Below are 21,113 nucleotides of genomic sequence, written 5' to 3'. Positions count from 1 at the left end.
ATGTATAGTAAATGTACTTCCTAACTATGGTAATAATATAGTCGTATGTAAATGTGTTGCCGTACAAGGAAAACCAAATATATAGTAATAACAATAATAATACAAATAATAATTCTATTAATAAATAATATTAATAAATCAGTTAGGTACAGGAACTAAGAGAAATATTAAATGTATAAATAATCATGATGTTTTAAAAGGTTTCAATGAACATAAAAGGTCATTTATTCAACTTTTTTTTATTTAACTTAATTTTTTTAAACGCTCTAAACTTTAGATGTGTGGTTTTCACCAGGTGAATGACATAATTTATGCTTTTATTTTTTAAATCAATATAGCAGTCAATTCTTCATATCTCTGAACGCTGATTTTCATACCACAGTAAAATCAAAAACTGTCTTCACATTGCGAAAACACATTCAAGTAAGAACATGTTAACCAGTCATGTAAAGTATAGGCTTATATGATATAAATATATATACGATGAGACAAACTGCAAGGACAAACAGCATGTGATGGGTCAGAGGAGGAGGTGTTATCTGGACACAGAAGATCGAAGTGTATGGATAAACCACCGTGAAGGTTGTAAGCAGTTACAGTGATTGCTTCCCCGCAGTATGTGGTGACCTCCAATTCAATTTCATAATGTGTATAGATTATCGTTACAAAGTTGATCTGCAGATTAAAGCTCCGCATTCGGAATCGGAGAGACCACCACTAAGCTGATGACCATTGAGCGTGTGCATGTGTTGTCTATACATCCCTATCATATCTCTTTTCATCGTCTTTGAAAGCGGAGATAAGCCACAGAGGTGGCAGCAGATGACCGTGATGTGTGGGAAAGAAATCTGGGTCGCACGTTTTTAAAATGCAAAACCTCCTCCAACTTAATTTGGGATGATGAGTTTTTAGAGAGTGACACATATTCGCCACCGTGCACGTGCGCTCGTCCGCAGTGGGTGTTGATGCAGAAACGTGTCCGTCATCACGCCAAGACGGCGTCAAGAGGCCGATGTTTTACACAGAAGAAAAGCCGAGTGGCAGCTCACTTAGAACACAGCTTCTTCTGTATGTGGCGGCTCATTGGCTTTGACCTTTGACCCCGTGCTCAGTAATATGACCACAGGCTTTAAGAGGGCTGAGCCAGTGTGCACCAGGCTCAAAACACTGATTCATGTGTGTGCGTCGAGCACTCTTTTTCTCTCTGTCTCACACACACACTCTCACACACACACACACACATCGTCCGCACCGCAGAAGTTAATTTATTCGGTACATGGGAAACTGTCGAAAAACCTTTGCCCTTATGTTGATCCTCGGCCACTGAGCTCGCCGTTCAAAGGAGTGGAGGGAGAGCTGCGGTGACACCTGAGCCCAGGGGAGGGGGATTTCACGAACACACACACACACACATGTACGTACAGAAACACACACACACACACGAGAGATACCACAGAGCTGGAAAGCAGAGTGAAACCTAATCGCTACACGAACATTGTCCGCTGCAGATTCAGAGGGAGGAAGGAAAGGAGGGAAAAAGAGAAGAAAGTAGGGATGGAGGGAGCAGAAAGAGGAAGAAGAGGTATGAGGAAGCAAAAGAAAGAAGTGTGTGTGTGTGTGTCTCGGAGGGCAGTGTGCAGCAGTGCTGACAGGAAGTGTTGACAGCCCTGTTTGGAACAGTAGAGGTTTTATCTGTACTAAATGAGACGCTATCCTCCTCCCCCTCCACCCCATTAGCACTGACCCGGGGTCTGTTCTATTTTTTTTTTTCTTATTAAAAACTTCAAGAAGGTGAAGCAGCTCTTGTTTCAGCGACCGATGCAAGGAAGCAAAGCAAGCACAACTTTATTTTTAGAGCGGGGAAAGATGCAATGTCCTTGGACTGGAATGCATACATTGTGTTTGAAACAAAAAGGACAGAGTTGATCAAATATTCATGAGAAAGGGAAAGTTTTCTGTCAGATGCTTCAAGGCAATGTTAATGTTGGCAGAGATGTATGCAAGGAACTCCTGCAGGTATGAAGGATCTGCATGTGCATGTCCTCGTCTGGTGGGTGGGGCTTAGGACGGAGAGGGGAAAGAGGAGAGCTTTTTGGGCTTTTGTCCAGAAAGTTGCTAAGCCCAGCTTTAAAGAGGTTCATATTGGACACACTGGTCACAGAAATAGGCCACGTTGTGCTTTGTGGACTTTGTGATCAATTATAAAACTTGAGATTGAAAATTCATTCAGGAGCGACAGTTCAAAATTGCCAGGTTCATTTCCAAATGTCCAATTTCCAGTAGGTCCAGTAGTGGTACTAAGAGGACCCTATGGTGCCGTTGCGTTGGTGAATTACTATGTCCAAAGTCATGAACTTTGACCCTCATCCAACATAGATAAGAGGTCCTAAAAGTGTGCTGAGGAGGATCATGTTAAACGATCAAAAGCTCCAGAATAGCTACTAAAGCCAATGCAAATGTGTTCTTTATTGTTAAAAGACATTTTTAATGAACTGTTTTCCTCCTGCTGTCCTAACTCATGTATATACTGTTGTCGTTGACAGATTTGCAAGCAGAGTTTTGCACGACAACTGTAATTTACATTACAATATAAACCGATCTTCTTCAGGGTTAACCTACAACACATGCATCATTTAGAGGACTTCATTTACAGTTACAATCAGGGTTGTGTCGTGCAGATTGATGAGCTTTGTGAATAAACGTGGCTCAATAGTTTCTCCAACACTCAAACAACAACAGAAGAAGTGAATCACATATCTCTACCTTGAAATAAAGTGTTGTTGTTTTGCTTGTGCAGCTTTAAGTTTATCCAACAGGCTTTGAAGAGGTTATATAAGCCTTAATTAGTCAAAAAGTAGCAGTAAGATATAATAAAATAAAAGATTCTTTGCCTGTTAGATTGCAGAAGGTAATAAAATTCAGTGTTATAAATAGTTATAAATACATAATGTGATGTGCAGCGTTCCTCACGAACATCGCATGGCTGATCCCAAAGGGAATCAAACCATTTACCCTGGCCGTGCTTTACCGGCGACGCCGTCCACAACCTCATGACGCTGAATTATTCAGCTCCGGAGAGGCGAGGCGGGGGCGGTGGGGCCTGTTAGTGGTGCGAGGGACCCCGCAGAGGTCACAGTAATGTCACAGCCCAGCCAGAGCGCTCCCCATGTCTGCTGATTGCACCCTGACAACTCGAATGGAAGATGAAGCCAAGCGTGTCCGGGGGACGGCATCTAGCAGCGGAGGCCCCCCCGCCTTCTGCGGGCGCACGGGGAGCCAGGGGGGGGGGCGGCTGTCTTTAAACAAATTGACAAGAAAACCAAATCCTTTCCATTTCTAGAAACATCTCTTCCTGCATTGCAATTAAAGCAATCCCATGCCATGAACATAACAGGAGAGGAAGCAAAGGAGTCCAATCTATATACATATATTGTCCATTCAGCACAGCAGTGTCATGCATTATTGCTGACCCACAAACAAGCTAAAAGCAATGAATTATAATGCCACTGGGGTGTTTAACAAGCCGTGGAAAAACTCTACAGCTCATCACAGAGCGGATCAATAGAAGGAAGAGACGGCATTGGCTAATCAAAGTGTCCTGTTCCTCCCTGGAATAATATGGAGGACGCAGTGTGCTGCAGTGTGCCTACCAAACACAATACCTCATTTAATCATTACAGCCCAGAGTCCAGATCATTACTCAAACAATATGTCTGTCAAGGATCCATAGCTTCGTTGGAAAAACCTCCAGCAATTAAAGAGGGAAACATCAGAACGTAGGATTTAATAGGAGTAAAAAGCCAGAAAGCACAATAAGGTCACCAGCCATAAATTGTCTTTTAAGTAGGCTACCAGTGACTCATTAAAAGTCTCTACTGGAACTGTGTAAGAAAACTATGTTAATAAAACGACCATGAAGTACAATAAATTATCTTAAAACTCGCTATTGAGTCGCAGTAACTCACTTTAGGAACGATGTGCAGGACGGCAAACAAAAGGGGTCGAATGTTTCAGCTGGACTGCAGCAGCTTTGGCCGAGATGTCATTAAACTGTCAAGAAATGAAAAAAGAAGAGCCTATTAGCCTCTTTATTTGATAGTGTGCAGGATACGGATGACTGGCGATGAGGGGGAAGAGATATAGGGAATGATATGCAAAACAAAGATCTTGAGCCCAGCTTTTATCAGGGAAGCTGTGCTAGTGTCTTAAACCCTTAAGCCACCAGGACACCCCTGCAAGAGACCATTAAAGGAGTACTCGAACAAATTAGCATTGGCATTTCCATAAAGTTGAAAGACTCACAAGAAACATATTTTTAAAAAGAATATTGAATATTTAGCTGGAGAGGCGGAGACATCCTGACGTTTTGTCCCTAACGTCGGTCATGCTGCAAAAAACACTGATTCCTACATTTCCCATAATGCAACAAAAAAGCATTTTTCAAGGGTCATCAAGGGTTATTTTCTCAACCTTCATAAATATTATCTTTTGTGACCTGAAGGAGCTTTATAAAAGTTGAACTTCCAAGAAAAGTCACAAAGCCCTCTAGTGGCCGTAGGAGTTAAGACGCTTGTCAGGAAGTCAGCTGACGTTTTGTAGTCACAGAGGGACGAGGTCGGAGTAGTTGGATGGGGGACTTCACAAAACAGATTTACTTTTTAACAGTGATTTGTAAAAATGTCCAGAATCAGAAAAAGGTTTACGTGTGTTGTCTGGAGGGCAGTTACACACCGATTTGAAAGGATGTGTTGGGTTTCACAGGCTGACTAGTACTCCCAATGATAAGCAAATTGATCTTCATCATCTTTTGTTAGAGGATAACAATCCAGATACAATTCTTTGGGACCCTTCACCACTTCTTTCAGCTACTCTCTCCAGGCGTAGCTAATTACTTGCGGTAATGGATAGGTGCCACACAAGGATTTAGCATAGGTTAGCTAGCTCATGTGATCGCACGAGGATTCATGGGAAACTGTTGTGTAAATTAATATACTGTATATATATTATTTTCACAAATAGGCCGATCTATCTTGTAATCTGTTGGATTCATGTTACTGTTATGTGTATTTACAGACTCAAAACTGAGGACCCCCTACGGGTCACAGACCCCATGTTGAAGACCCATGTGATAGACAATGCAAAGTTGGGGCATGGTAATAGCTTGTGAGTAGGGTTAGAGGTAAATGCCTCCATAACAATCAGTATCCTTAATAATGACAATAACATGCTCTGAGAATAATGCATGAGTGGGGGGTGGGGGGGGGGGGCATTCCTAGCTTTGCCCGGGGCCCACTAATCACTAAATGTGCCTCTGGCCTGCTGTAAAATTACTTATCAGTCAGCTATCAAGCTCCAGATGGGATAAAAAATACTTTATTTGCATGACAGATGTTTTCATATTGAAGCTCAATGCAGTCGCGAGACACATCTAGCTAATAATAAAGAACATGGCAGACAAGTAGCATTAAAGCGAGTCATTACCGCAACATAGGAGATCACCAGGATTACACTGAGTCACTCCAGTTACATATTATAGGCACAGTTATGTGAGTATCCGTAAGGATTGTCCATGCGCGTGGACGTGCTCGTGCGTGCGTGTGAGAGAGGACCATATGTGCTTGCTGTGAGCCCGTATCACAGGCGCAAACGCGCGCGCATTGGCTCGAGAGAGAGAGAGAGGGGGGGGGGGGGGAGAGAGAGAGAGGGGGGGGGGGAGAGAGAAAGAGAGAGACGACTGTCTCCCGTTTTGTTGCACGAGGAGTCGCGAGGAGCCGCTGATGACAGACAGCAGATCTGCTGCCTCACTGACTGCGACACCTGAACATCCACAGAGCAGCACCGACACCACACACATGCAGGAGAGACAACTGTAGGCGAGGAAGAGGAGAAGGGACGGAGGCTTTCCTAAAAAAAAAAGAAGAAGAAGAAGAAGAAGAAAAAGAAGAAGTAGAAGAGGAGAAGAGGAAAGCGGGGGGCAGGCAGCCGGCTGGCCGGGACACGGAGCTCGTCCAGGGGGGAGAAATCACCGCCACGACCGTCACATCACATCACAGCTCCGGGATGACAAAGGTGGGTGACGGTGTGTTCCCATTGTGTTCTATCAGCATCCCTGCCCTCATGGCGCCTTTAATCCCTATATTAGAGTTGTAGTAGACATATCTGGTGGGCTGTAAAGACAGAAAGACACCGGGGCCGGTGTGGCACATTTGGAGGCGTTTATGTTTGTCTGTGTTGTGCCAGCGCTCCTCCGCGTGCGTCCTCCTCGCGTCCGCGGCGGGGACGCACCGGCAGCTGCGCCGCTTTCATAAAAGCGGATTTATGGACGTCTTCAGGAAAACGTATTCACTGCCCGACATGTGTGCCATTTGGAGATGCGCGGCGGAGTGATTTCATTCAGCACGTCCCCCCCCCCAGATCTAATCTGATCTGGCCCACATTTCGCCGTGTGAGACCTCTTGAGGAGATTTTAATGTTGTTTATGTCCTGTTACAAGCGTCGTGTGTGTGTGTGTGTGTTGAGGAGGATGATGAGAGAAGAGGGAGGAGGGGGGGGGGGGGTTATGTGGATCGTCTCCTTGAGCGCCCGAGGCTTGTCTGGATGATTGATTTCGCCTATTCACTCAGATTATGGTTATGTGAGCACCTATGTCCAAAATTAATTAAACTGCACGCGAAGATTAACCGCGCAAGATTATCAGCGTGAGGAGAGAAAGGGGGGGGGGGGGGGGGGGGGGGGGGGGGGGGGGGGGGGGTCAACAATTAATGACAAGCAATTTATATGTAGAGCTTTATTGGATGTAGTGGCCCCAATTGTTGCATGTGTGCTCAATAGTTTCCATCATGCACATTTGATTCCTCTCCATTAGTTGATTTAGTGTTGGATGCAAAGTTTTTTTTTCCATCCGCTCTGTTTGGTGTTACAACATCAGTTTGGTCAATATGTCATCCAGGTTTGTATTTGCAGCAGATGGCAGGCTGAATGTGGCTGCACTCCAGTCATTGATAACGAAGAGTTCCCAATCCAGTGCAGGGAGATGCCCGGATGATGTGGTTTAACATCTTGTTTTTGTTCTGGACGTCAAGTCAAGTGAGTTTTATTTATATGGCGTGAGATTGTAAAATCATCTGCATCCAGGATATGTTTAGACACTCAGTTTGGGTAAAGAGAAACTCCCCAAAAACCCTTTAATGTGAGGAAGAGCACCAAGCAGAGACTGACACCTCAACATTCTGCCATTAATGATTGATAAGAAACGACTGCTGCGTCCAGCTTCTCTGTTTGATACTGCCGATTGATTATCACCGGGTCTGCCGGACAAAACAAGCAATTTGAAAACACCAGGAACCTGTGATAGCACTTTTCACTCTGAAACAAATCAGCAGGGGGCACACACACCCATTCATAAATCCTTTGCAGGTGCTGGACACACTGACGTAACTCTTTCCCAGTAATTCTTTTTACGTGGTCGTGACGAGGTTGGACCTATTTTGTTACATTTTAAAGACTACGCTGTTTATAATTGACTGTCAATCATCAGTTGTGAGGACAAATGTACTCCGGCCTGTCCTGTCTCATCTCTTTGTGTCTGTCACTCTCCTCCTCTGTGTCTTCAGGAAGTAAGTTAAGGGAAGGGAGGTGACTTAATAAACCCTTTTGCGGCAGGTCGTTTACAAGCACGGACCTGAAAAGGTTCCTTCCCCCCCCCCTGGCATGTCTGCAAGAAAGGCACAAGACCGAGTGATGAATGTGTGCTGTGTTTGGAGAATAGCAATGCAGGGAATAACAATGGAGGCGAGGATGGGGTAGGGGGTGGGGGGTTAGAACAGTGACAGACTCTGGTAAGTAGAGGCACACACACACACACACACACACACACACACACGTACACAAAGCGTCTTGAAGAAAGTCAATATGATTAAGTGTGTTGTGCTGACTAAGATTCACTGCATCCTCGTGTTAAACCTCATCAGAAGAGTCTTTTTAGACTGAGAGCGCCCCTTTAAGGCAGACACTCTGGGAAAGGAGTTTATTTAAACAATGTGATATACAGCTCCGTGTCCGTGTTTGTGCGCCGCACAAGTACAGTTCTTGACGGTGGTAGTTTTCAGGCACCGGGCCAAAAAGAAAAGCCACACTGTTTACAGCTTCCTCCAGAAGCACAGAAGTCTCAGAAGGTATGTCGCATAAATTCCAATTAATTGACCTTGATACGTTATATAACCTTTCTTTAACCCTTCTCTGCAGAGTTGTTATCGTGCTGAACGGGTGCAGCGTGAGTGAGGTCACCGGCATCAGCAGGTTTATTGATGTGTATTAGTGGAGGTCGTGACTAGTGTTTAAGATGGACCCGAGTGATTAGAGCGCTTGTGATTAAAAATGTACTTGCGGGCATCTCAGCTCGCCTCAGAGTACTGTGTGTGTGTGTGTGTGTGTGTGTGTGTGTGTGTGTGTGTGTGTGTGTGCTTCCATTTATCTTGCAACATGTGGATGTGAGCCCATGCTAGATTAATGCTCCATGTTAACAAACCTCTTGATTTGACCCTGGCTAGCCTGCACAAACACACACATACACAAATACATGCACACACAGCATCCACTTGATCCCCTGTCAGGGTTAATGCTCCTTGCAGCATATGAGCACACACACACACACACACACACACACACACACACATATTGAACACTGGCCAACTTTCAACCACTTTGATGCATTAGTGCAAAGGTGCTTTTTGGTCTCAGTGTGGCTTGGCACCAAATTGATTTTGATGTGCAGGCGTGCTCCTGAATGCACACTCAGAAATGCTACAGTATTTCAGTTTAGAGGGGAGATTAGAGGTGATACATATTTAGAGGAAGTGTGTGAAGTTGAAAATGACCTCTCATCCCTCTCATGTCACTTATTATTGAGTCAAATCGATCCCCCAGAGAGCCCATCAGCTGAATAAGGGACTCAAATGTTGACGAAGAGGCTTAGAAAATGTTTTGAAATGATGAGAAATGTGTTCTGAAGAGGGTCAATTTAATATTTGTATTGTGTTGCCGTAGTTGTGACAGATGAAGACAGATGGACGAGGGTTTTGTCAGCGCCTGGGCCCGGCTCCAGGGAGCTGCCCTCGGTGCGAAGCTTTTTCTACTTGTAGATGTCCGACAGTCAGATTCCAGCAGACAGACCCTGGATTAAAATGGTCTGGGCAGGACGATTATGTGATCTGGATGGCCCTGCTGTTCGGCACAACATGAAATGCATTATTTATTATTAATACTGAGAGCATCTCAGTCTGGTTGTCGTTGTTATGGTCGGACTAACTTCTCTGAGTCCTCCCTCGTTCACCACTCAGACAAAATCCAACGCTTTGACTGTGATTCACTGAACCTCGTGTGCGTTTACATCCATGTATATATATATATATATATATATATATATATATGTTTATATACCAGATACTTTCTGACTTTTTGTCTTATTCTTGACTGATGTTCAGTTCAAGCATCTTTTAAGTACAATATTAACTTAAAATGTAGATTTTTTTGAGTTCACAGAAACATTTTTTCAGCCTGGAGTAGTTTGTGCAGGTAGTCCGTACTGCGCTGCCCCAAAAACGTCCAGCGATAAGGTAGGGCAGCCTGTATGTCGCCTGAGAGGCAAGACGCAGGGAAAGAAAACCCTGCGTCACAAGGTCATCTAAAAACAGAATGTTTTTATGTAGACAAACACAGATGAAGACTCGACCTTGGAAACAGCAGCTTCTATGTATCTCCCGACAAGGTCCATCGAGTAGCCGTTCTGGAGCTTTCAATCCCACCACATGATCTTCTTGAGCAGATTACACATGGACGTAAAGTCCTCAAGGTGCTCAGTGAGAATGGAAATCAAGTACGCAAACTACATCCGCTGAGGAAGATCGTGCAATGTGATTGAAAGCCCTGGAAGAGCTACTAAATGGACCTTGTTGTGAGATGTTGAGTTCACTGATTTGGGTTTTCCTCAGTTTTCCTAACAGTGGCTGGAACTTGAGGTGAAACAGGGCCAGGTACAGTTGGCGTATCCTGGTGTTGATCACAGTTTTGATTTGAAGTTTGGTGTTGTATTTACGTCCCGATGTTGCCCTCCTTCCGGTTCTGTTCCCATGAACCTCGAGGAAACACTAACCCCTTTGAGGAGAGCAAAACAAGGTTTATACTGCAAAGAAAGCCTCATCAAACAAAGCGTATATCGGCCAGGAGAACCAACGAGACCGGTCAGTAAAGAAACACCGTGTTGGCTATCAACTCCAGAGTGGACAACAATGAGCCATTCAATGCATTATCTAATGGAATCCGTCGAACAGAATAATCCAGACACCAGATACTCCAAACTGAATATCGCTTTTCAAGCGCTTGCATTTAACAAATAGAACAAGTGCAGTGTATGATTAGTCTTCAAACTGAGCGTCCTATTTTATCTCAACGTGTCATATTACTTTTTATTCAATAACCTTACAAGGTGAAAGCTGGAGGGATTAATACGGGACACCTTCAAGGTGCCGGACAAATGTATTGTATTCTTTATTGGACATTGTAATCTTTATATTCATAAATATTTATACTCTGCTCAAAGCAAAAGTAAAGCAGATTATGTTGTGTTTTCTACACGCCGTTAAGACTGTAACTATGATTTATAAATTACATGTGTGTTCTGTTGATTCATTGTCTTTCGTGTCACTCGCACGTCGCCGCACCTTTTCATCCTGAAACGATACGTTGGGTCTAATAAACAGGAGGAACTTAATGAGTGTGTGGAGCTGCCCAGGCAGGCGAGGAAAAGCCTCTGCTAAGTGCTGAAGGTGTTTCCTCCAGAGAGGTACAAACCCTGCCAGTGCTAGTTAGAGAAGAACTTTAAGCCCGCCGGGGCAGACAGGAATGTTTTGAACCTGCAGAGTGTGTGTGTGTGTGTGTGTGTGTGTGTGTGTGTTCCTGGCGCATGCTTACCGGTGTGTGAAAGTTTGTGATTGTGAGTTTATGAGGTCTGCTATGGCTATTCATGTGCACATGTGCTTTATTTATTCACACCAGTGTCTGTGTGTATATGTGTGTGTTTGGTGGCGAGGAGGTGCAGAGGGCGCCCTCCCCTGGGGGGGTTCTAGTCTGGCCCCTTAATTAATCTGTTTTCTGGCCGGAGGGTCTCTGTTATCAGGCCATTACAGAGAAGCTGGCTGCGTCCTAACAGCACGATCCCATAGAGCAGAACACAGGTACACACACAGAAACACTTCTATACTTGTGAGGACACTGATGCAATCCCTAGCGCTAAATATACCCGCGAAAAATTATTCCTGTTTCGCACAGTTCAAGTCTTGGTTTTTGTAGTTTTGGCATCGGATCTGGGAACACATCGCTAAAAAGGAGTCACGCAGGGCAAGAAACAAGATGCAAACCTTCAAGTAAATGTAATACCTAAATGAATAAACTTCAAAAATTGCATTTGCTTTACTTTTAGAGCGTCCCAGACGGGCGGTTACTCTTTAACCAGGTTCATCCATCCCCTTCCGCCTCCAAGGCGTTGTTATATGTAGTTCCCTGGCTTTTTTTGTACATATATATATAACTTTTGGAATAAAAGGACAGTTAATATACATACTTTTTCTTCTACTGTACTAGCAATAGGAAGTTACAGTTAGCATGTATATACCAGTGAGAGTGGGCCATTGTAGGGTGGTTTCCAACCACAGCAGCATACTACTGCAACAGTCAACAGGACAATCAATAACATTATACACCACGGTACCAAAAAACCTTGGGCCTCACAAATATAGAAGAGCAAGAACACACACACACACACACACACACCCACACAAATATAAAAGCAAGTATGGCACAGAAAAATAGTAAATACAGGTGTGCAAGCAGCCGGATTTACACACTAACTGTACACACAAACACATACTCTGCATGTCCAAATACACACACACACACACACACACACACACACACACGCCACCTATCCGCACGCACTCTCAAAAACACATTTTCTTTTACTTTTCCTGAAACACACTTATCAGTATCAGTCCGGCCGACTGACTGCAAAGGAGTCTGGGTGTTAGGTTGGGATGCTCGAGCGGCGTGTGAAATCTGATTACAGTCTTACACAGCTTCTCTCAGCGGCGGGAGGGCGATCACTGTTACTGCCGCCTCACCTGCCCCGTCTGGCTGCACCTCCACCCGATATAATTCCTTTTCCTCTCTGTGGGTCTCCCCGTCTGCATCACTACTCTGTATAATGGTGCTACACGCTGGCCCACGCCGGTGGATTCTCCTGCGGCTGAAAGGTCACGTCCCGGCAAACATCCGAGGACAAAGGTGGTCTTGAGCAAAACCAAATATCAGTTTTTCCACCTGCTTTGTTGCTTCCATCACTGCCTCATTTCCTTCCTTCAGTGATGCAGAGATACATTCAAATGCACGCCATCACCTCCAGCGTGATCTCTAACTGTAACCAGAAGCAACAACAGTTATATTGCATATTTAATCTGCATGTGACTCAGTTTGGTCTCACCTCATTTACCTCAACGCCTTTTTGAGCCACAAGTAAAAACCTGGGTCATCCATTCATTCTTCTTCCTGCCAAAAGAAATACTCCTTGACTTATTTCTTTATCTCGCCTTCTATTCCTTTTTCCCGTCTCGCTCCATTCTTGCCTCTTTTCTTCGCTCTACACCAAAGTTTCGCCGCAGGCAGCGAGCCATCTGCTTTTGACATTTTTAGAATGAGGAGAACTTGTGAGAACAGCGTGTTTATTATTCCATTGTGGTTAATTATTCAGACTCCCGCTCTCTGGCTCCGCTCGACTATCTGGAAGGCTACTACAAAAGCACGCCTGACGCTCTGTGAAGAATCCGGAATTTGGAATCCATCGTTTCTAGTCCGTTCTGCTGCGGGTCCTGAAGTGACAGTTTGAGCTGACACCAAAAGGAGACGTTCCCATTGTCCAGTCTTAACAGTTATCCTTTGACCTTTCCGCTGCCGCCGAGTGTCCGACATGAGTCCCGAATACATTACAGCCACATTGGAGTGACAGGCCACCTTGCCCGTCATATTCATATCAAGGCGAGGGTGTGGTGTCCGAAAACTTAATCAATTAGACGTTTGAAATGAGCATATTGATATGTGAAGTGAAGTTTTGACCAAACTTACCATTAAGTTCTAGAAACAGCTTCAATGATCACAAAAATCCTTCAAATATCCCTTTCCCCTCTTAAATGTTTGGACTTAACGATAAATATTCCCTCAGTGAAACACTTCCACGTGCCAGGTCTAATCAGAACCGGACATCCTCTCTGTCTATTACTCTCAAATTACACCGGACGCCTTTCTGAAACGCCGACCGCAATATTATGGCCTATTTGCTTTTTAATTCCCCAATTATCACCGCAGACGCAATGAGAATTAACCGGGGACCTCTCTCCTATCAGTATAATAAACGGGGTGATTCACTTGCCTCGACGATAATCAACAAACTAGACACCCAATTAAGCCCATTTGACCCAATCATGATTAAGTATGGACGAGAACGCCGCCGTCTGAGGCGCTATCTAATTGCTTTTAGGATTTCCACTATCAGAGCAATGTTCTATTGATTTAGTGTGTATTGATTGTGCTTATTGCTGCTTGCGTGGGGGGGGTTTATCGGCTCATTTGCCTATGTGGTTGTAAATGCAGTAATGTGGGCGTAAAGCCGGCAAGCGCTCAGGTTCAGCGTTAGGATTGGATTCTAGATCACATCCTGTCTATTGAATGTTGTTTCCCTGCCATCACATTGTATTCTGTAACTGTTTTGCAATGTGGTCGATATTGTTTTCTACACAAAGCACGTTAACATACCATGAACGCAATTATGTCAGCGTAGAAGTACTAATTAAAGTGTTGCACTGTAGCGTTCTGCTCCAGGTTTATTAGCCTCATTCACCTTACGGCTCTTCTTGCAACAGTGACAGGTGTGACTATACTAACCGTATGATCATCTAAAATAAGCATGCATGTACAGTTTTAACGTGTCTTACTGTAACTAATAACTTAGACTTGTTGTCCCAGTCTGCTGCAGTTTGCTGTATTCTTCCTCTTGTGTTCCTCTGCTCCCTTTCCCTCCGTTACCCATCTACACACCTGCCAATCAGCTGCTCTCCTGCCTAAACACCTCCTTCCCCTCACCTGCACTTTCTGCCCTCGTCAGATTAGTTTAGTGTTCGATCCTTACTTCTGTTCTTTGTTTTGCCTTGACTGCACAAACCTTAAATAAAAGGTTATTTCCTCATGTTGCCTGCAGTCAGCTGCTTCACTCTTCATGACGCTTAAAGAGTTTGTATTTAACATTACTCCCCGTGTGGATCTTTTTATTTATCCAAAGTTTCTATTCTGCTATTAACAGCATGTTTTTAAGCATGTTTTTTTAACAGTTTCCTGCAGACAGTCAAGTCAATGAGAATACAGCTATAAGAATTTAAAATATGAAGGATTAGCAGACTCTGTGACAGCTGGAGGTCTATCGTTAGCGAGCTGTCTTCATTAAGCTCCCAGCCGAGCTGCGACGCAGTTAGAAAACAAGAACCAGCTTATTAATAATAATAATAATAATATAGGAATTTTGACTCTGTGGATTTAAACAGCCTGTCACTCAGTCTCTACCATAGCTTCCAATCTGTTTCCTAACATACCACTCCTTCTGTTGCTCACTATAGCGAAAGCTTCACACAGTGATTACAGCATGTGCAGCTGAAATACAGTTTTGGATTGTGCAATCTTTCTTAACACTTCCTTTTTGATTACCCTGTAACCAATGGCCGTACTAAAAGGGAAGGAGGGCCCTCTGGGGCTGCATATATATACAGTTTGGGGCCCAGATGTGACCAACACGTTTGAGATCTATATGTATTTTCACATGCGCAGGCCAGGGTGATTAGTGCATCCTTAATTACTCTGTATCACTGATCAAGTGCTTGCTTTACATGCCTCTGCATCCACTCCGTCGGTATTTCAACATTAATCACCACGGACCACCCTGTCTTGTCTGTCCACCTCAGCAGCATTTGCACCTCGCCGACAAGCTTTTTATACAAGCCTGCACGTATTGCGCTGAAGAGCCTTTAATGTTCCGTCTGTCTCCAATCGTAACAGCGTCTCTGCTTAATTGCAGCGTGCAGGCAGCTCTTTTGGGTTTTCTGCTCTGGCGCATGGCAGAATCAAAGCTCTCCCGGTTGAGTTACTCCCAGCGGGGGGGGGGGGGTTTGGTAAAGGGTGGAAAACATACAGTAACTCTGAGAGAGGCTGGTCTGTTTAGATGAATAAATCTGGCTTGTTCGTCGTGCTGATGAAGTGGGGCCTTCTCTTTTATCTTTCGTGAGACGGGTAAAAAACACTGCAGCAGAATAAACTGTCTTCCAATAAAAGCAGGAAACACAAAATAGGCTGCGGTCCAAACAAACCTGCTGGATGGCTCAGCTCCCTCGGCTCGGTGCTAGTAATTGGCGCCGAATTTAAGCACAGAGCAGCGGCACAGGGGGCTTTGTGAAAAACCTACAATTACGTTTCTGTAATAGGAACAACAAAAGCAAAGTATGCGGCGCGCGACACCCTGGTTAGCACAGCTGGCGTGATCTCTGCAGGCCGGGACAGTAGGAAGCAGGAAGCTGCGATTTTGTCTGGTAGTGGAGGTGCTTTCGAGCTTCGCCTCGGAACATTAAATTAATTAGGCTATGGGGAAGCCTGCGTCTTATGTAAATGAACAGCTGAGATGCAAAAGCTCATTGAGACCCCTGAGCGGAATATGAATGCAGATAAAGAGGAAGGAGTGTTATTTTGAAAGAATGTTTCCCCCCTGAACACACACACACACACACACACACACACACACCGCTCCTTGAAACAAAAGCAGCGCAACAGAAGCCTTTTGAGTGTTTATGGAGTGGTAATGATCCAAATTGCTTTTTCATTTATCAACACCGATTGAGGCGCTCAGAGTGTAGAGGCCTGCTAGAATAAGTACAAACCACTTGATTGTTCATTTCTGGCCGATGCCTGTAGAAAATAATTGAGTTTCTCTTGCCGAAAAATGAACCCATCATCATTTCCAAAACAAAATCAGGTACTGTAAAGATTAGTGACTATTGGATGACATTTTGAACAGACATTCATGGTCTCCAGAGGATAAGACCTGTTGGCTTTGGTGAACCTCCGACCTTTCGTAATTAAATATCTTAGCAACTATTCAATGGATTGCCATGAATTCCCCCAGTGGATAACCATTACTGACTTTGGGGATCCCCTGACCTTTCCTCGTGTACCACCAAGAGGTCAATTTAATTCTTTCAACCTAAGCCGCTGTTATCATTCAGACATCACAAAAATGTTGTTGGAGCAAAAGACATCCCAGTGTGCGTATTAAGCTGTAGACGACGTGGAGTGTGTTTGTATGCAAAGGGAAAGAACAGAAGATGTGCTTGTCATTTGATTTCGCCAAAGGGAACGTTGTCTCGCTGATGTTTTCTGTCTATCCCTCTTGTTCCCTCCCTGGATTTGGCTTAAGGCGTTTGCCGGTAAAAAATGATCTAAACGGCTTTCATCAATAAGCACACAAGTACAAGGCCTGATGTTGATTCTGCCCGCTCGATCATTCTCAGGCCTCTTTCATTTTATCTTTCCGTGTTCTCTTGTTCTCTGCTTGTCTTTCGTCAAATCTCATCTTCCCTCTCGCCGTGTCCTTCGCTCACCCCAATATTTTCCCTCCGTTCTACCCCTCTCCTCCGTGCTCTCATCACTTACTCTGGGGGGTCATTTAGGTTGAGATAAAGCCTGTATCTGTGGGTCCGCAGGGAGTCTACCCTGCAGACAAGTAATGATCCAGACTCACTCTCAGGCGCACTCATGCACAAACACACACACACGCCGTGTACACGCACATTAACATACATGTTCGAGTACAGACATGCACTTGATTTGATTCTCTCTTTCTCTACGTCTCTAACAGGAACAGGGTTGGGCAGATGCTTAAAAAGCACTATAGGGACAGTTGCCAGAGAGCCCTGACTACCTTCAGTGTAAAGATAAAGGGTTGGAAGACAGACTGACGGAGAGAGGAAAAGCCCAGTGGAGAAGAGGAGGGGGAGTCAGTGAGGGGCAGTTCAGATTAAAGCGGACTGGAGGGAGACATTGGGGAGCGATCGATAAGAGAAAGAGTCTTTGCACGGGTGCAGATAGAAGCTGTGATGTTCTCGGCTCAAGGCTCCTGCAAAGTCTTCAAGTGTTCAAGTCATACTGATGCAGTGCACCGGCTGCTCGTATTGAGCGCCAGCCTCCAAGTTGTAAACTCTGCTTATCGCATACCCAGGTGCTTTTGGTTATAAATATCAAAAGGCTTGGACCTTGTAAAAAACCTATCGTGGTTTTAAACTAGGCAGCTGGTGGACGTCACCTGGTAGAGCAGGTGCCCATGTACTTACATGTACGTACTTACTTACATGAACGCATTTCATTTGCCAACAAAATTGCTCAATGTAAACCAGGTTCAACTTTTGAAAGACCACTTTCAGTTTGAGCTGTTTCTGACGCAGCATCTCATTAAAATGAATGAGGAGGATGCTTTTTGATGCAGCTGTAATAAACACTTTAGTCATATGACTTAAACTGCTCGTTAGAGCACTTCAAAAAAGTCTTAAGCTTTCTTTAAGTATCTCTATATCATTAAATATTTGTGACCCAACAACTCTCTTCAAACCTGTGAGAAGAGCAGAGACAAAACACAAATGTAACAGCGTGTTCATGCAGGACTCTTTTAAAGAACAAGGTTTTCAGTACTGTAGTTTATATAGACTTGTTTTATGCTGCTAGGAATCTCTATCTTGTTGGCCCTGGAAGACATGACTTCCCGATATTGCCTTAATGCACCCATCTAACCCCACGTATGAAATGGTTTAAAAATATCTCAGCTCTTGGGGATCTCTGGCTTCACCAAATGGCATAAAGTGGAAGGGTGGAGCAGCCGAGGGGCGTGCGAGGAGGCACAACTGTGGAAAATAATTTCAAGCCTCATATCTCAGATTGATTTTGAGGATTTCAGAAATAAAGCCTCAGATGTAAGCAAACAGCCTTCCTGGGAAATGAACGGATTTCTTAGATGGCCCAGAACAGCCTTTAAGGATCTTAGAACTTAAACCATGCTTTTTATTCTCCCTCCCCCCCCCCCACACACCCCTCATGATTTATACAGTAGCTCTCCACGGAGTGTTTCACAGTTAAAAAGGTCTTAGCATTTCACTGTCCCACTCTTCAGTAACTCCTCAAGTCATTGAGAAAATAAAGTCTTTGTCCTTGAGCTGTAACACATTGGCAGCTGCAGATGTTAAATGTCTACATTGAGCCGCAGCTGTTCCGGCACAGCCTCGACTCGACCGCCTGCCCAGTTGTTGTTTCTTCTATTATTTTTCCAACCTCGTGAATTCTACACCTTTAAAACAAAGTCAAGTCAGAGTCACTTGCACCTTGTAATAGTAATAATCTGATGTGATGCCTATTGATCCCTGAAGGCTGCACAGGGAGGTCATTACTCCTGAGGGTCAGCAGCCCCTCAAAACTGAGAGGGATTCATGTGCTTGCTCAAAGGACTTTTCAGCAGGGAGGGGTGCCTTTAAACTTACCTCTAGCTCTACTGTATCCAGCCATGCAGGTAGCTTTGGCAGAGACCGCAACAGTACCCTTTTCATCTGGATTCAGGCAGGGATGTAGTAGGTAGTAGTAGAGATAGTAGTAGAGCTAGTATAGATCGAGATAGTAGTAGAGGATAGTAGTAGAGATAGTAGTAGTAGATAGTAGTAGTAGAGATAGTAGTAGATATAGTAGTAGAGCTAGTAGTAGAGATAGTAGTAGTAGAGATAGTAGTAGAGATAGTAGTAGAGATAGTAGTAGAGATAGTAGTAGTAGAGATAGTAGTAGAGATAGTAGTAGTAGAGATAGTAGTAGAGATAGTAGTAGAGATAGTAGTAGAGATAGTAGTAGTAGAGATAGTAGTAGTAGAGATAGTAGTAGAGATAGTAGTAGAGATAGTAGTAGAGATAGTAGTAGTAGAGATAGTAGTAGTAGAGATAGTAGTAGAGATAGTAGTAGTAGAGATAGTAGTAGAGATAGTAGTAGAGATAGTAGTAGTAGTAGAGATAGTAGTAGAGATAGTAGTAGAGATAGTAGTAGTAGTATAGATAGTAGTAGAGGTAGTAGTAGTAGTAGTAGAGATAGTAGTAGAGTAGTAGTAGAGATAGTAGTAGTAGTAGTAGTAGTAGTAGTAGTAGTAGAGATAGTAGTAGTAGTAGTAGATAGTAGCAGAGATAGTAGTAGTAGTAGTAGTATTAGAGATAGTAGTAGAGATAGTAGTAGAGATAGTAGTAGTAGTAGTAGTAGTAGAGATAGTAGTAGAGATAGTAGTAGTAGTAGTAGTAGTAGTAGAGATAGTAGTAGAGATAGTAGTAGTAGTAGTAGTAGAGATAGTAGTAGTAGTAGTAGTAGTAGAGATAGTAGTAGAGATAGTAGTAGTAGTAGTAGTAGTAGAGATAGTAGTAGAGATAGTAGTAGTAGTAGTAGTAGAGATAGTAGTAGTAGTAGTAGAGATAGTAGTAGTAGTAGTAGAGATAGTAGTAGTAGTAGTAGTAGTAGTAGTAGAGATAGTAGTAGTAGTAGTAGTAGTAGTAGTAGTAGAGATAGTAGTAGAGATAGTAGTAGTAGTAGAGATAGTAGTAGTAGCAGAGATAGTAGTAGAGATAGTAGTAGTAGTAGTAGTAGTAGAGATAGTAGTAGTAGTAGTAGAGATAGTAGTAGTAGTAGAGATAGTAGTAGAGATAGTAGTAGTAGTAGTAGTAGTAGTAGAGATAGTAGTAGTAGTAGTAGAGATAGTAGTAGTAGTAGTAGTAGTAGAGATAGTAGTAGTAGTAGTAGTAGTAGTAGTAGAGATAGTAGTAGTAGTAGTAGTAGTAGTAGCAGTAGTAGTAGAGATAGTAGTAGAGATAGTAGTAGTAGTAGTAGAGATAGTAGTAGTAGAGATAGTAGTAGTAGCAGTAGTAGTAGAGATAGTAGTAGTAGTAGAGATAGTAGTAGTAGAGATAGTAGTAGTAGAGATAGTAGTAGAGATAGTAGTAGTAGTAGAGATAGTAGTAGTAGTAACAGTAGTAGTAGAGATAGTAGTAGTAGTAGTAGATAGTAGTAGAGATAGTAGTAGTAGAGATAGTAGTAGTAGTAGTAGCTTTGCCCTTGGGCTCCCGCAGCAACAGTCATCCTGTTAGTGATGCCCAGACTATGGGTCAGCTCACCTTTGGTTGGGCCCTGAACATCTGTGTATGTGTGTTTGTGTTATTTTAGAGTCAAAAGTGGGGACAAGCTGACATCTGTGCATAAGCTATCGTCTGTCATTGCTTGGTATGTTGTCTGGTTTAGAAGCACAAAGACACAACATATGATAACAAATTAGGAAATATAGTCTTGCTTCGATGAAACATGGAGGGATGTGTATATTGGTTTGTGTATGTCTGTGTGTGTGTGTGTGTGTTATTGGTGAAACTTACAGATCATTTGAGGTATAAAAGTCCCTTAGGAGAGGTCAAAGGTTATCATATGCGATCAGTGCAGATGACCGGATCATAGAGCGTAGCAGCTGATGTTGCCCTCGAGGACTGAGCGTGAAGCTACCTTCATACGCTCATTAAGTTCAGCTGTGTGCAAGTGTGTGTGTGGGTGTCTGGGGGGGGAAAGTGTATCTGTGTGGTTATTTTTTGTTCCTGTATCATGTCGTGCACGTCAGGTTCGTCTCCATTGCCTGTGTGTGTGTGTGTTTTGTGTGTATTACATATCTTTGAGTTGGAACTCTCTCTTGGTCTGCCTCGATGCTGTATTTCTGCAGAGCCAGAGACTGTGACACACTCTGAGTTCAAACTTTGCAGGAGACTAAACTCTTTCAAAACTTCTTCCATTGATTCATAACGGCTGACATTTTGAAAATACCTACATTTTCACACCGAGGCAGCAGCAGCAGCAGCAGCAGCGCCAGAAAAAAAAAAAAGACCTCTGGGAGAAATAGAGATAGTTAGAAGAGACAGAAAGAGAGGATA

At 43.6% G+C, this 21,113-nt stretch overlaps 1 protein-coding gene across 1 annotated transcript in view; it reads left to right on the top strand.

The window, feature by feature from the left end:
• Positions 1-5,713: 5,713 nt before the first annotated feature.
• The window catches only part of gal3st3 (galactose-3-O-sulfotransferase 3), a 56,081-nt gene continuing 40,681 nt past the window's right edge, over positions 5,714-21,113 (top strand). The window contains exon 1 of the mRNA XM_029454484.1: positions 5,714-6,069. The gene's annotated coding sequence lies outside the window, so the exon portion shown is untranslated. The remainder of the gene's footprint in view (positions 6,070-21,113) is intronic.

This window comes from Cottoperca gobio, chromosome 18, assembly GCF_900634415.1.
Source record: "Cottoperca gobio chromosome 18, fCotGob3.1, whole genome shotgun sequence".
NCBI lineage: Eukaryota > Metazoa > Chordata > Actinopteri > Perciformes > Bovichtidae > Cottoperca > Cottoperca gobio.
The sequence above is the reverse complement of the archived record's forward strand: the minus strand, read 5'-3'. Positions and strand labels throughout refer to the sequence as shown.